This window comes from Onychomys torridus, chromosome X (assembly GCF_903995425.1).
Source record: "Onychomys torridus chromosome X, mOncTor1.1, whole genome shotgun sequence".
Lineage (NCBI taxonomy): Eukaryota > Metazoa > Chordata > Mammalia > Rodentia > Cricetidae > Onychomys > Onychomys torridus.
This window is the reverse complement of record NC_050466.1, coordinates 74,060,465-74,076,817: the sequence shown is the minus strand read 5'-3', so window position 1 is coordinate 74,076,817 and position 16,353 is coordinate 74,060,465. Positions and strand designations below refer to the sequence as shown.

The following is a 16,353-nucleotide window of genomic DNA, read 5'->3' as shown; positions in this document are numbered from 1 at the left end:
ATGTAAAACACTAAATTCCCTGTCATATACCTGTGCACATATTGACTGCTTCTATATCCCTGGAGAATCTTTACTAATGTTTTTATACATGTAAATTGCAAAACTATAAAAGTGTGAAACTATGATATAGTCTTAGGGGATATCCTTGGATTTGGTAATTTGTTTTCTGAGATACAAGATAGATTTTATTAAAATTAACTTTTCTTCTGTGTGAAATTTGTCAAAAGAATATATTCAAAGTTATGTAATACAGAGAATATTCCCAAAAAGACATCTATTAAACAACTATTACAAAGAATACATAAATAATTAGGGGTGTGTGGGGGTGTGTGTGTTGAGGCAGCCCTAACTGGTTTGGACCTCACTTTGTCAACCAGTCTGGCCTCGAATTCACAGAGAATCAGCAGCCTGCTTAGATTAAGGAATGTGCCACCTGGGGTGGAGTTGCAAGGTGGGAAAATGGGGGAAAAACAGGGAGGGAGGTCAATGAAAAAGATATCTTGAGAGAGTGTACCATTAAGGGGGTGGGGAGAAATCTGCAGCTAGGGAAAACCCAAGGAACTCACAAGATTGTCCCCAGCTAAGACTCATAGTAATAATGGAGAGGGTTTGTGAACTAGCCTTCCCCTGCACTCAGTTTGGTGTCTACTCTAATTGTCATTATAGAACCTATGAACAATTCTTATAATTTAACAAAAGGAGAATGATAGAATTAAAAAGGATGAAAGACCTCAACACTTATCTCATCAGAGAAGACATAGACATAATAAATGAAAATATGAAGTGATATTTCATGTTCTACCCAATCAGGACAATGAGAATTAAAATGAGATACCATTACATTTCTATTAAAATAGCCTGAATCTGGAATACTGACAACACCAAATGCTGGTATGGACTTGAAGTAGAAGTCGCTTTTGTTGCTCTTTGGAATATAACATGATTCAGTTACTTTACAGGAAAGTTTGGCATTTTTCTAACAAAATTGTGAGCATACTCTCATCTCAGGAGCTAGTCATTGCATTACTTGTGTTTTTGCCAAAGGAGCTGAAACCTTTGCCTGTATCTGATCTTCATCCTGTTATTTATAGAAGCTTCATTTACTATTTCAAAACGTGGAAAGAGCTAGGATGTCCTTCAGCATGTGAATAGATAAACAAACCAAGGACCGGTTGGAAAAAGGTTCATTATTAAATACAAAAGAAATTAATTATCAAGTTATGAAAAGACATGGAATAACTTCAAATGCACAATACTAATCAAATAGCTATAAAAAAAACTAAAAATTAGAAGATTCTGAATGCATGCCTTTCTTGAAAGCCAAAAATAAGGAAAGTTATGGGTGGCAAGGTTGGAGGAAGGAGAGGATCAACTAGATGTACACATAGCTATTAGGTGACATTGAAACTAATCTGAGATATTTTAATAGATGTTCATGGGATTATATATTTTTCCAAGACCATGCAACACATATCTCCAAGAATGACACCTTGTTCTAACTAACCACAGAATCAGCTAATAATGTGTCAATATGATCCACAAATCTTACAAACGTTTGATACAGAGTTGCTAATGGGGGAGATTAGGCATGTATGGAGGACAGAAGTACATGAGAAAACTATCTTCCTATCTGTTTCTCAATTTTGCTGTAAAACGAAATCTGAGCTAAAAAGTACAACCTAATATTTTTAAATTCAAAAAGTCATAAGTAGTAGAATAAAATATTTTGCAGTATGATAGTGTAAAAACCACCTCCTTTGTGCTCTTTTTTAGGAAGTGAACAGTGACTATGCTTTACTAAAAATGAGAAAAAAGAAATATGACACAGGGTAGGGATTAAATGTGGAAGAAATGAAAAGAGAGTTATCCTATCAGGCCCAATATCAACCGTTCTGGAGTTCCATCAACATACTTGATTTATTGTCGTAGTTTGAACTCCTTAAGGCTTAGATAATGATAACCATTCCTGTCTTCTTAAGGATCCTCCCTTCATTTACCCTCTTCCTTTGGACCATTCTGTAAATATCTCCACTCCTGGGTCCTGCATATTTGTCGAGGAGTTTCAGCTGAGGTAACCTTTTGCCTCCCCTCCCTCCCTCCCTCCCTCCCTCCCTCCCTCCCTTCCTCCCTCTCTCTCTTTCTCTCTCTTTCTTTCTTTTCTTTTTAATTTGTACTACTAAAACTAGCAAACACAATTTCAAATCTGTGTTTTCCAACCTAATAGAAATTGTTTTCTACACATTGCTTGTTAAAATCCAGCCAAGTCCCATATGCCTTTTAGCAAAACATTGTTTAACTAAAATCCATCAGCTCTCAAATCCTACTCAGCATAATAAAAAGGAGAAAGAGACATAGCAGCCCAAAGCACTCTGAGTGAGAAAACTGCTAGTCTTTTCGCCTGCATTAAAATAATAACCAACACTTATTGAATGTTTACCATGTGCTAGGCATAATTTTATGTGATATACAATTGCAAGAGCGTTTAATACTGTAAATAAATATTTCATAGGGAAGTTGGGCCTTAGAAAGACATTGTAACTCAATCACATTCACATAAACTAAAAGACAAACAGGTAATTAAATGCCAGTCTAACTTGCGTGTCTGCACCTGATACTTATTCTCTGCCTGTCTTACAACCACCTCAACTTCAAAATGTCAATGTATAAAACTATAGAAATCAATTCCTCTAAACATGTCTTCCTATTTTCTACCTCTGTTCCTACGTTCATGTATAGATCCATATCTGCTCAGTATTCAAAGACACTCTGCAGCAATCAGACTCATTATTAGTCCTTTCTCCCCTAACATTAACCCAATCCTATCATTTTTAATAAATCCAATAAACTTATACCTATTTACAGCTTCATAGCTTTCAGATAATGCTTGACCACTGTATGGTTGGTATGTTACAAATGGATATTTGGAAGTCATGTGTCATTTTTGAAGTATGTTCTGTTTTCTGGGTAAAAGTCGTGTGTGAAACAAGAAGAAAAGTAGAAACAGAAGATCAGTCTCAAACAGTGACTAATATGCTCAAGGTTTTCTTCTTCCTTTCTCCCTCCTTTCCTTTCTTCTTTCCTTCTTTTGTTCCTTCCTTTCTTCCATCTGGTGTAAGCATTATTGCACACTAAAAATATGCTTTAAGAAAAATATAAAGTGATATCAAGGTTCAGATTTTCAAGGTGTTCAATAGGCATAAAAGTTACAGAAACTCCAGTTATAATGTAATCATAAGATTCACATAGTAACTGATTTTAAGAAGGAAATTATATAGATTTGTGGACATTGAACATTGAAGTCAGTAAGGAAGGCAAATCAAATATCACATTAACTCCAATGCATTTCTACTGGTTACATACACATTCACATACAATGAAAAAAATCCTCATATTTTCTCTTAACTTTTTCAAAGTGGAGTTAAGCTTATTTTTCTTCTGAGTGCAAGTTGCATGAGTTGAAAATTAATACTTCTGCCACTGGAACATACTATAAAAAAATTTCCAGGATTCATCTTAGAAACCCCATATATACTTTATACTAAACCACCTTCTCCAATAGTATTTCTTTTCCCAGCAAGTATTTATCCCCCCATTCTTTTCCTCAAGCTAAAATTATTTTTCTCCTCAGTTGAATCTACATATCAAGTCCATTAACAAATATTATTTTCTTCCATCAAAATAAATTCAAAATATATCCAATTATCCCCGGGGCAATGGCTGTCAATGTAATCCTAGTCACATGCACCTGCATTAACTACTTCACTGTTCCCAACTCATCTCTCTATTTGTAGTATGATAGCATATGATCTTATATGGTTTCTGACTACTGCAGAATTTCTCAAAAAATAATCTCCCAAAATGCCATAATGTATAATTTGAGGTCTTTATAATGTTAAATAAGACATCACCTATTCATCCTTCAATTATCTGCCCAAATTTGTAACCTGTTCTCCCTAGTCTTTCTGTTCTAACCACTTTGCTGTCTTTTGAAAATATATTGTCTCATGCCAAGTGGTGGTGGTGCACACCTTTAATCCCAGCACTCCGGAGGCAGAGCCAGGTGGATCTCTGTGATTTCGAGGCCAGTCTGGTCTACAGAGTGAGATACAGGACAGGCACCAAAACTACACAGAGAAACCATGTCTCAAAAAAAAAAAAAAAAAAAAGAAAGAAAGAAAAGAAAAGAAAATATATTGCCGCCTCTGTTCCTTTATATACATTCTTCTCTTTGCCTAAAACACTGTTCTCCAAGACATAGCTAAGATTCACTATTTGCCCTTAATTCAGGATTATTTTTAAATATTTCTCACCAGTGAAGCCTTCCAGGACACACTACATAAAATAACAACTTATTTCTTGCAATATGTCTCCTCTATTCTATTTTTTTGTTGTTTTTATTTTTGAGACAGGGTTTCCCTGTGTAGCTTTGGAGCCTTTCCGGGAACCCACTCTGTACCCCAGGCTGGCCTTGAATTCACAGAGATCCACCTGCCTCTGCCTCCTGAGTGCTGGGATTAAAGGCATGCACCACCACCGCCCAGCTCCTCTATTTTCTTTTTATTCTACATTTATCCTCATTTGTCTTAGCATGCATCACTTTCTAAAAGTCCATCTTCTGATTACAGAGATTAAAACTAAACATGTTTGTGGTGATATTGTGTCCCCCAATATATTGTGTACCCTAATAAACTTATCTGGGGTCAGAGAACAGAACAGCCACTAGACAGACATAGAAGCCAGGCATGGTGGCACAGACCTTTAATCCCAGGACTTGAGATCTTATGTCTTGCTTGGAAAAGACACATGCCTTTAATCCCGGGAAGTGATGGCAGGAAGTAGAACAGTATATAAGTAATGAAGACCAGGAACTTTAGCTTTTTAAGCTTTTAGGCTTTTGCGCAGCAGTTCAGCTGATATCCATTTGGATGAGGACTCAGAGGCTTCCAGTTTGAGGAAACAAGATCAGCTGAGAAGCTGGCAAGGTGAGGTTGGATGTGGCTTGTTCTGTTCCTCTGACGTTTCAGTGTTCACACCAATACCTGGCTCCGGGTTTGTTTTTATTAATAAGACCTTTTAAAAAAGGTCTACACATGTTGACACAGAATTTTCAGTAGTGTGCTGAGTGTTTTCCCCTTGCTTGCTTAGATCAAAGTGCCTGATGATTAATGGGATTTTGTCTCAACAATTTTAATTCCCATGCTCCAGTAGATCGTGCTACCCTCATGCCCACACTGGCACTGCTGAGTAGACTCTGTGAGTTAAAAAATAATAAATAAGTTACCAATTGGGAGGGAATGGAGATGTTGAGAGTAGGTGAGGAATGAGAAGGAAAGGGATAGGGCAGAGGACTTAATGAACAAAACCTTCATAAGCATAAGTGAAATCCTTAAACTTTTAAAAATTTAAAAGCTTCACCACTACCAACCAATGTTCATGATACTGGAGGTACTCAGCAAGCTACAGGAAGAGGCAAAGAAAGTAAATTATCAAGATTTTCTATCACTGATCTTCCTGCAAGATACACTGGTGCCATAGTGTTACAAATATTATAGGAGTGATTAACCACTTTCTGGTTGGATTTAAGGCTCACTCCATGAAATGGAACCTCTACCTAATACTGCTGAAATGGCCAAGAACTTGAACTAGTCAGCTCATGAACATAGGGGAATAAGGGAAAACCTAATACTATTATTCTGCTAAAGCAAAGGTTCTCAACCTTCCTAATGCTGCAAACCTTTAATATAGTTCCTTACATTGTGGTGACCCTCAACCATAAAATTATGTTCATTGCTACTTCATATCTATAATATCCCTACTATTATGAATCATAATGTAAATATCTGTGATTTCCGATGGTCTTAGTTGACTCTATGAAAGGGCTGAAAGACCCCCAAGGGGTTCATGACCCACATGTTGAGAACTTGCTAAAGCAACATAGTAATAAAATGACCCCTAATGACATACTGCTATACCCATAATTCAGCCTCTGTTAGTTCTTATCAGAGAAGTTTCTTCTTGCAATAAATGGGAATTAACACAGAAGCCCACAATTGGAAAAAATTAAGTGAAAGCATTGGACCACTCAGTCCTAAATGGGATGTATTTATCAAAATCCTCATGTTTCAGGAATCTAAGTAGAAGGAGAGGAAGATAGACTGTAAGAACCAGAGTTTGTGACTGACTCCAAGGAAACAATGCCATCCAGACACAAGACTGAAGCAAATATGAACTCGCAGAAACTGGGGCAGCACACACAAGGCCTGCAAAGGTTCAAGTCAGACCAGGTCCCACAACTTAAAGAGTGAAGTGGATTAGGTTCCAGTCCAAACCATTAAGCTATTTGCTATTGATACCCACTAGTTGAAAAAAAAAGTTTTCTCCAATATAGACTTACTGGGTGTATTAACCAAATGACAGGTCAGGGCAGACCCCATGTCCAGATGTAACTGCCCATCACAAAATGAACTCAATAGTATTTTTGTAGAAATGTGCCATTGTTTTTCCCTCCTCTTTTTTTGTCTTTTGCTTATTTATTTTTATTTCCTTTTTTGTGTTTTTGTGGGGGTTTTCATGGGTGCAATTCTGGTGATTTTAGCTTTGTTTTTGTTTTAAAGAAAGGAAAAGAAAAAAGAACATAAAAATGAGTGGGTGGGGAGAAACTAGAGGAGGGGAAATCATGATCAAAATATATTGTATGAAAACTTCTTTCAATAAAATATAGAACACCTGAGATGTAGCATGTATACAATAAATTTCATGATATTGTAGAATTTACACATATTTATATTAAAATGTTTTCTTTGTCTCCTTTCTTTCCTTTTTATACACAGAGTCTCACTACCTAGCTCTGACTAGCCTGGTACTTGCTATGTAGAACAGATTGGCCTCGAACTCATAACGTTAATTCCTGCCTCTGCCTCTCTCAAGGGTTATAATTGAAAATATATTCCACCTTACCTAGCAAAACATATTGATTAAACATAAATAATTATTTATGGAAGATAATAGCTTCATGCTTATTTAAAATATTTATTCTTATAAAACATACCCTTGATGAATCATATAGATTGAAATAACTGGTTTTCTTTTGGAATGAAAACAATTGTCATTCATTCTTACTAAAGTTAGCTAAAAAATAAACCTCGGAATGAATTCAGTAGCATTTCTAATTAAGGGATCTACTAATCTCCTTTCATCAATTAGTCACAATTCTGTTCATTTTCCCTGAACATAGAATTTGGGTAGTGAAATCTAGTTTAAATTAGGACAAGAATAGCAAAGCCATTCTTCAAACCACATCCTGCCATTTGCTACCAAAATCTTTACAAACCTGGCCTCTGTCTGCATTGTGAGATGTTTCTGTGGGTGAATTTATATCCATAGATTGTGCTTCTGGCTAAAATGTCCACAATTTGGTAGAACATCTAGGAAGTCATGGAAATCTTCAAAAGGTGAAAAATAATAATAATAAACTACTCAATAAGCAAAGTACACTGGAAGAACCACAGGCTGTCACTGAATGAAATGATTCTGATGAAACTAAGTAAAAAAAAAATGACAAGAATTACATTGTTATAAATTAAATAATTATAGTGACAGAATAAGTGAAAATTAAATCAATATTGATAATAAGGTGAACTGTTTTCCAAACTTTGAGCATAATTATTTTAATTTCTCTGATCATTTTCTGTGTACTCATGGAAAAGAAAGAGCAAAAAAACAGGTCGAAGATTAAAGCGAGTGTAGTGATTTTCAGCTAACAAGAAACAGAAGGAAAAGCCATTCCCCTCTGAGGGCTCACTAGATTCTCAATGACATTTCTTCGAACATATTCTTCTGTAGAGCTGGTTAAATAACTCATATTCTATGACTACAGTTTTCAAAGCATGATTCTTGGACATACACTATCAGAGTTGCCTAGAAATCTGTTAGAAATGAAAATTTCTATATTCTGTACCATAATTGAATTGGAAATTATGTCTGAGAATTCCAGGAGTCCACACTGTAAAATACTCTTGGAATGATTCATGTGTTGCATTATTCTGAGGTGTGCATTTCATCAAATAGCTCTACCAAGCAAATATAACCCAGTTATCCTTTCACTACACATGCATGCCCATATTTCTTAGAAACTGTAGCCTTCAGACTAAATTTTTTATGAAAGATTAACGGTGGTAAAACAGTCTTTTTAATCCATAGGCCTTATTGCTTTAGAACTTCTGTGGCTTTTCAACCAAAGTAATGTATAAATATTGGACCTGCAAGCTCAACAATGAAATATTCAAACCTTCTTTGTTACCACTAACCTGAAAATGCAAGGTTTTAATCATTCTACATTTCTGCATACACTTTCCTGTGCCTTCATTTCTTTTAACTTTGCTTCTGCATGCCCAATGTTAACTTATGGGTCACTTTCTTTTCCAAAGTCATCCTTCTCTCTAAGTAACTCATGTGTATCCCCAGAGTACTTCTACTATATTAAAAAGTAAACTATTATTTCAGAATTATCTGTTGCTTCTAATGGGAATCTCTTAGAGAAAACTCATCTTATACCTTTATCAGTAGAGGATACTATGCCATGCACACACAAATAGTACTCAATTGAAAGATTATTTTATCAGCAATATACCTCTGATGAGATGTTATAGGAGTGCCAACTATCCTACTCAAAATGAAAATGAATCACAAGGGTGAACTTGTATTTTTATTTTTAAAATTTAAATGTTTACTAATTATGAGTTTGCATATCTTTATTTATATATGCATGTATTTGAATACACACATGCCATAGGCACATATGTAGAGAGGAAAGAGACAACTTGCAATAGTTCTCTTCTTTTCCTGTGTGAGATATGGGGGTTAAACTCATGGCATCAAACTTGGCATCAAACACTTTTACCCACTGAGCTATCTCTACCAAGTCTAAATTTGTTCCTCTGTTAGAAAGCTATCTATGGCCCCAAAGCAGAATAATTACAATAAATATTGCATTTACCCATCAGCTATATGTAATATGTTCTTTTTTTCCATTTTTTTCTGGCAAAATATCACTAATTGGTAAATAATTAAATTCTCAAGTTAAATGGGCTTACCACCAATACCACTACATACTATACAGGAACAGCAGCTGGCAATTTCAAATCTGTATTAAGGTACTTCCAAACATATTGCATAGAAAGTAAAATTTTTATACTTTTTAAAATTAACTAAAGTATTGAGATCACAGTAAGTTAGTTAAATAATAACAAAATATTTCTAAGAAAGATTAGCCTTTCAGTGTAAACAATGAGACATATTAAAAATCCAATTTTCTTTAATTAACTAAATGATATTCTTTGTTATACACTTTGCAACACATTCAAGAGAATAGTTCCCAGTGAACTGAACCATTAGTACAATATCTTGATAGAAAATCTAGACACATTCTACAAATGTTTGTAGCAGTAAGTATTGCAGTTGTGGAGTCTACACACATGAAAGCCCAATTTAGAATTTCTCATAAAACTCTAAAAGAGTTTTATTAGTTAATAAAATAACCTCATTTACAATAAACTTGTTGATGACTATTAGGAATTAAATGTAAACTCACAATAAAAATACTTGGTTTGAATTATTTAAATGAAAACTACATTGCTTCTCTCATCAAAAACTAGCATGTAAAAATAATACCACTCTATTAATATTAATTTAAATGTATTGAAATTCAAACACATGTAGTCAATAGGAAAGCCTCATGAAGACTAATAGTGTCTTGATATAGTTAAATATTAAAAAGTGGATTAAAGCAGCTGTTACAAGCATTTAATATCTTCTTTAAAATGTTTTTAGTGTCTTCTAACCACTTCCTCATTTTTCATGAGTCTTCTTCTTTTTGTAATGCATTAAGAAAAATACAACATTATATAGGAAGAGAGCAGTTACCAGAAAAATAGACAATATGGAAGTATCATGGATTTCCAGAGTCTACTTCCTGGTCTGATCTTATCATCCACTTACCTGGAACAAGCCACATAAATGTTTACTTTCCTTTGATTTAGTATTCATCTCATTAGGTCATTCGAAAAGTTAACCATAAAAATACAATTCTCAATATTATTTATATGAAGCTATATCAAAATAAAATTCTCTGAATTCTCAGAATTTTTGCTTGTTGTACCAACACTATTCACTCTAAAACATTTGACCAAATTCAAGTACTACCAAAGCCTGGTACACATTTTAGTGTCCTTCATCTCCTCTTATGATATGATTTTTCACAATAACAAAGAAAGAATAGGAAGCAACAGAAAGCTAGGGGCAGAATATCTAGTTTCTATCTTAGGTAATCATTCCATGACACCACAATTCTGCCCTAGCCTAGTAGTTCTGCTAACTTCGGGACTATAAATGAGGATGCAGTGAAACCAGTGAACTGGACCACTCCGTGGGTTGAAAAAGAGGTTTCCTGAAGGAAACCAAACTGTTCATCTTCCTCCAAGAACAGAATGCTGTGGCTTGGTGGGAAAGTGAGTGGATTTTATGATTGTCAGCAAGACAATATGGGGCGCATTGAGTTGAAGCAGGCTGGTAGGATTAATGTGGGACTAGATGCCCCTTCCCCACATAGCTAAGTGTTGGGGGAAGTTAAGGGAGGTAGTAGTTTTCCTGATTTAAACAGAAACCAGCCTTGAGAGACTCCTGAGGAATGCTGAGTTTAGGCTTCTGTTTACCTAATAACAATCCTTCTGTTTACCCAATCAGAGCCCCTTCCTGGATTATACTCAGGTCATCATTTAGGACCATTTTTGAAACCCACTTTAGACCTAATATTTTGTTTAGTACTTATATACAGATTTACTGATTATAAATTTTGAACTCATTCACACTTGTGTTTGGCCAATATATATTAAATACTTAGAGGATGGATTGGTACCCAGAGGATAGCAAGATTTAAAAAAAAATAGATAACTATTCTATTTTACCTACTTCATGCAAAGAACATATGTAAAAGCATGTTATAGAGATGAGCAGATATCTAAGAAACTTCCCATTAAAACTGTTAGCTGTGAAAATGTAGGTTCAAACATTTTCAATCTCTTTCATCAAAATATTTGGGATCAAAAGTATTTCAAAGTTCTCAATTTCTAACATTCTGGAATGTTTCTATAGATCTTACTGGTTGAGAATTTCACATTTAAAAATTCAAAATGGAATAGTCTCCAAAGCCTGAGAAATATTTTGAATATCTCGTCAATGGTCAGGAGCTCTTGTCTGAGGAACGGATACAAATTTTCCAAATGTAAGCAAAGAAGGTAAGACTGTCATGTTAGACAAAGAGTGATTTGATGACCTTCCTCAAAGACAGGGCTCGGAACCTGCCATGTGTGCTTCAACACTCTGTTCTGACATGTGAAAGGTCCAAAAAAAATCCTGCTAAATGTCTGTCTAGTACAGATACCAAGGACATAGTCTTCAACCAGTGCAAAGCCTTTATGTAGACACAATCACTTGACACTTAAGTGTATTTGCTGTGATAAGAATGGACAATAGGACATGGTTTATACTATCTTGAATTCTGTTAGAAATGGAATCAAGGAGAACAATGCAAAATACTGTCAGATTTGGGGTGGGACTAAAGGTGGGAGAGATGCTAGCTGCTGTAGTTAACAAAACAAAGAAGTAGGATTCACTATACACTATGATGTGATTAAAATTCTTGCTTGTTGCATTAGCATGACAAAATTATAAGGATAATGATTACAACTTAAATGTTATGTTCTCAAAGGGACCAGATTATAGCATTGGAAAGAAAAGTAGGTGTTGGTAGGTGAGATCAGTACAAAAATTACATAAATACTCTTTCAAATCAGAACATTACTTCAGCAATAAGAAATGACAGTATCTCTGTTTTATTATTTAAAATGTTCTTTTGGTATATGTTTTATTATAAGTAGATGTGGACTTAAAAATGTAAGATTCATAAAGTTTAGTGTTTATGTTAAATTTTCTCTTGAAAATAAATTTTTGCATAATATTTTACCTTATCACATGGAGTAATGTGAAAAAGCCTGTTTGAGATTGACAATTTAAATATAAGTTTTGTAAGTATGGCTATGGAGGGATTCTATGATACACACAAATCTGCTGGCCAAGTTGCGGGGTCAGTTCTCACCTTCTACCTTCACTTGGGCTCTGAGAATTGATTGTGGTGGTTAATCTCCTGCCTTTTAACAACAGCTCCTTTACTTACTTAACCTTCTTAAACATGCCAAGATCCACAGTCTTGTCATTATTTTGAATTGTGTCATGCCCTTCATACTGCCTAGAAGGTGAATCATGAAGCATCTTTATGGGAACCATGTTAAATCAGTGTACACTACTTCATCATGTTGTTATCCTGATGGCATGAGCCCTAGCTTTTTGGTTGTAGACATCCATGTCAGCAATGAAGAAATAAATGTGTTATCATTCCACTGGCTGTTATATATTCATAGACAAAACTAATTACACATGCCCAGCTTGTGTTGGTCAAATGTAAAGCTGCATATTAAACCTGGAAAAATCAAAGAGTAAGATGTAACCAAAACATACATAACATGACAGACATTACACACAGTGAAGTATCCAAATCATCACATAACTCATTGGGAGATAACCACTATAATTTACAATTGACCTAGTAGTAAACATTTTTATTCCCATATTTTTTGTCTACATATGTATAAAGACACATTTTGTGGAAAACTGAAATTGGTGATAACTTTAAATCTGTGCTTTCTTTTCATAAGCCTAAGTAAATGAACACAATTTTTATAATGTGAATTATATTTGTCAGGGGTAAACATCAGGCATTTCTTTAGGATTATAACATATCTACAAATTACATGGAAAGAACATTTACCTTGAATTAATCTTATCTTGAAGTGGCTTTGTGTTTGGGTTAAGATAAATATTGTTTGCTTATCTATATAGAATAGATGTGATAAATCACATTCTAGTAGAAATTTTTGGAAGTGAAGGTTAATAGAAGGGCTATTTAGAAAAAGAGATAGGGCTTAGTTTAAAATGGTACTGAAGAAGTGAAAAATTGGTGAGTTTTACTGCAAACACATATCTGGCTTCTAGTGACACCAAAATGATAAGGATATCTTTAACCACATGTATTTCTTTAAAGCAGCCTGTCTGTTACTTTACAAAGTAACAAAGACATATTTTGCTATGACTCTAAAATTTACTAATATCCTGTAAATATACTTGTCTGCCTTCATGATAAACCTTTGTACTTGTGTTCATTGTATTGCTGTATGTTTATAGGAGTGTATTTAATTTAAGACACAGGCACACAACAATTTTTCAGTTTTTGTTTTTGAAGTATTTTTCAGCATCTTTTTCCAGTTAGAATTTTTCTTCTTTTTTTAAAAACTTAACATAGCAATAATTATCTGTAGTAATGAGTAATAGTATCTGGCCATTCATTTGGTACACTAGTAATGAACACTGAGATTACAGGAAAAATATTCTTTTCTTCAACAGACTCATATTTTAGCCATTTGTTAAGAAAAGTTTCCTTTTAGGCTTGAAAACTGCTTCCTCAAATAACTCATATGACATTCCCAGTTTTCCATTGGCACTTATCATCATACAAATGATCATGTCTATTCCATAAGACCACAGTATTCAATTTCAATTAATTTTGAATAGCCTACTGGGCCAGATTTCTAGTGAAATGCATTAGTGAAACAATAAATGCCTGTCAATTTATTTTATATATTTGTGTAAAAAATGGGTATATGTATACATATAGATAATTCATATTGAAAAATTCCTTATAACTTTTTGTGTCTCTTCAATTACATTAATTTCAAAAGTGGCTAACACAGTCACTTACATGAAGTTTTGGCATGAAACATCAAGAAATGTTTTTAAACTTCTCATTTTACTTCAGAAAAAGTTTTCTCATTTGTTTGTCTTACTTAGGGTGTATTGCTGTGAAGAGACACAATGTATAGAAAGCAATGATCCATTTTTTATAATAAAAATACACCCTTTAGAATTTTTAGAATGAAAATGTACATAGTTTATACATCTTAGAAGAACAATAAATGAAAAGCATGGACTCATGCTGGTAATCTCAGCAGTTATAAGATTGAGATTAAGTTGAGTTTGAGGCCAATCTGTATTACATAGTGAGTATTAGACCTGATGTTGTGAGACTCTAGAATTAATAAAAGGAAGACTTTCTGCTGCTTTACAGATTTAGAGTATTTTTACATTTCTTAGTCTAGAAAACATATTTACAGTTACAATTTGTACATAAATATTTATTTGAAAATCTATCTATTTTCTGTTTTAAACATTAATAAAATTTCCTAATGACAGTAGATATACTAAATAAAGCATGTATTTCCATCTTGAAAATTTTCTCAGAATTATGAGTCAGACCTGAATATCTACAAATTCATTTTCAGTTAGTTTTTATTAGTATTCTACTGTGTTGTTATGTTATTGTTTAACAATAAATTTTCATTTCACTTAGTTTAAAAACTTCATCTTTCAAAATACATGTACTATTTCTATTTCTTTTTAAAGTTCTGTGTTGGAATTTTATTAGCTATTAATTTAGTAAGAAAAGTTTAAGAAATATCAGTGCAAATCCAGGAACATGCTTCTCTTCCTACATGCTCAAGTGTAGTTTGCAATGTTTTACTTTTAAGTACCGTCATGATACTCAAAAGTCTTTTGTACTAGCAAGAAAAAAAATTGGGGGGATTTTTATTTTCTACTATATTACATTGGTTCTATCACTAAAAGGTTTGCAAAGGGAGAAAGGTGCATGAAGAGGGTAGTTAATATTTATTAACAGTGCAATTCAATCTCCTAAATGACTTCAATTAAAAAGACTCATCCATAACTTCCACTAAAATGTAAAGTGTCTATTACCACTGTTTTGCCTCTCCTAAAGCATTTTCATACAGAGATTACAGATTTTCTTCTATTTGCCTATTTTCTGATTTTGGTATATTGAAAAGACCCTTGGGATTTGGGTACTTACATATACATGATGAAAGATAAGAAAACTGAATAGGGCCATTTGGTTAATTGGCCCAAATCTAGTATGACTAAATGTAAATTCAAGTTTTCTACTCTTGACAGTTAATAGACTCCTTTAAAATGCACTTGGAATGTTTATTTTTAAGGTTAAAATTGTACTTTGTGTTTATATGTATAATTATCCAGGGTTACACTATGAACCATGATTTAAACTGAGGCATAACTAAATAGTCAGGGTATATAGTGATGGCTACAGCATAAAAGGTGACTTATTTTATACAATTTTAAAATATGCTCTAGTTATAGAGGCTGAATAAACAAAAATTCAGCTATCTTAGCTTTTATTAACTAAGTTAAGAAAGGCAAAATATAGGAGTTTTATCAACAATAAAGTTCCTCATACTTTCTAATGTTTGCTATAGATAAGAAAATTGGCAGAGTAATCACCTGATGATGAAAAATCAAACATGTATAGTTTGTAAACTTAAATCACTCCTCTTTATCATAGTCTCTGCTGCTTTTTACTAAAGCAAGGTGCAGTGTAACATTTGCAGATTTGAACAGTCAAAATTGAGACATATAAGAAAAATAAAACATTTGAAATATACACTTTTAGAACTCATTTCAAGAATTCAAAAAATATGTCATTTTCAAATAAATGTAATAAAATATTCTTACCTTAGAAAATTGTGCATTTATCCATTTTGTGAATGTTTTCTTTTGAACATCTTCTCTTTCATCTATTTTGTAAAATAAACAAAAATAAAGTTATAACTAAGCATACATTATATTTTCAACCTAAATAATTTTCAAGTAACATGTGTTAATATTATTTTAAATATAGTGTTAATGTCATTGATAAATGAAGTTGAACATGAATGATGTTTGAATTGGGCATTTAATTGAAAAGTATATCTAAAATTGTTTGATATGGCCAGGAGGTCCATACTCATTCAAATATAAGAACTTTGCTGAAATCAGTCTCATCTAATAACGGGATATTATTTATCCCTTGATATAATAGTCATGCTTATATATTTAAAGGAAACTATATTGTGGTATTTATTTAGCAAATGTAATCCTGGTCCTTTCTCTCTGCTCTCTTCTTCATTTTTGAAGAAAGAATTATTTATTCCTTTACAACTACTATATCCTCTAACACCGGTCTGACCTTCATATAAGAAAGGCTCCCTAGCAACCAGGAGTATGGCTTAGTTATTTTTGTATTTTATTTTCTACACAAATTAAGAACTCAGGAAACACTATTTGAAAAAGGTAAATGCTTTAAGGGAGGGACAATCCTACAATTATAAAATTTCTAGT

The 16,353-nt window shown here is 33.4% G+C and overlaps 1 protein-coding gene across 2 annotated transcripts in view; it reads right to left on the bottom strand.

Annotated features, from left to right (window-relative positions):
* Positions 1–15,745, bottom strand: part of Dmd (dystrophin) — a 1,920,150-nt gene extending 1,904,405 nt beyond the window's left edge. For both annotated transcript variants that reach the window (XM_036174407.1, XM_036174408.1), the window contains exon 1: positions 15,709–15,745. The gene's annotated coding sequence lies outside the window, so the exon portion shown is untranslated. The remainder of the gene's footprint in view (positions 1–15,708) is intronic.
* Positions 15,746–16,353: the final 608 nt, after the last annotated feature.